Genomic DNA, 858 nt, shown 5'->3' on the forward strand with positions numbered 1-858 from the left:
TTCCTTATAATTTTAGAGAGAATTAGAATACTTTATTAATGACTGAGAATGCAGAAAGGACGGCAAAAGAGGATAGTTGTCAATCTGAAGTAGTCACTAGGGTGATCTAGGCAAACCAAGAAGACTCAAGTTTGGAGGAGATGAGACAGAAAAAAAGGTAAGAGAAGAATTAGAGAACTGACACTTTTGAAATTCACAACGCAGTAAGAATTGGACAAAATTAGCAGACTGCTTTATCCTCTTATATAAAAGCATATACTTTTACTTAAAGAAAAACCTTGAACTCTCAGAAAGTAATAGAGACAATCTCCTTTAAGACATCTTCAATATGAAAACAAGGTTTGATACTACAGAGATATTAAATAATTTAGTTACAAAAGGGTTTCTCTTTGAAAATAATCAATTATGGAATATCTTTAATAATGAGCTTTCCCTAAAACATTTTATTTAATTTGCAAAAATTCCATTGACATGTACTTAAGTCATGAAAACAATGATTGTGAAAACTGAAGCCTTATTACCAATATGGAATATTATTATACAGAGAGATTTAGGATATCTTTAAATGTACACCAGAGTGGGCTGGATACGTAAACTAAGAATCTGTTTTAATAAATTGAGATGACAGTGTTGCATAGAAAACAGAGGCCTGGAAGTCCGGAAGTCTGATTTTCTATTTTGTATGACCGGACTCCAGTCATTTATACTTCCTAAGTCTCAGTTTTCTCATTTTTACAAGGAGGATCTTAAAGTAGATGATTTCAAATCTTCCAAAGCTATGATTTCACTTTGCTTTTGGATTTGAATTTTCAAATTCAGGCTAAGCTATTTTTATACTTACATACAAAATGCTACACT

The 858-nt window shown here is 31.5% G+C and overlaps 1 protein-coding gene across 1 annotated transcript in view; it reads right to left on the reverse strand.

The window, feature by feature from the left end:
• Positions 1-858, reverse strand: part of DNAH11 (dynein, axonemal, heavy chain 11) — a 364,599-nt gene that overhangs the window by 91,261 nt on the left and 272,480 nt on the right. The gene's annotated exons all lie outside the window — the stretch shown is intronic.

The sequence above is a fragment of the Galeopterus variegatus genome, unplaced genomic scaffold, assembly GCF_000696425.1.
Source record: "Galeopterus variegatus unplaced genomic scaffold, G_variegatus-3.0.2 Scaffold949, whole genome shotgun sequence".
In the NCBI taxonomy this organism is placed as follows: domain Eukaryota; kingdom Metazoa; phylum Chordata; class Mammalia; order Dermoptera; family Cynocephalidae; genus Galeopterus; species Galeopterus variegatus.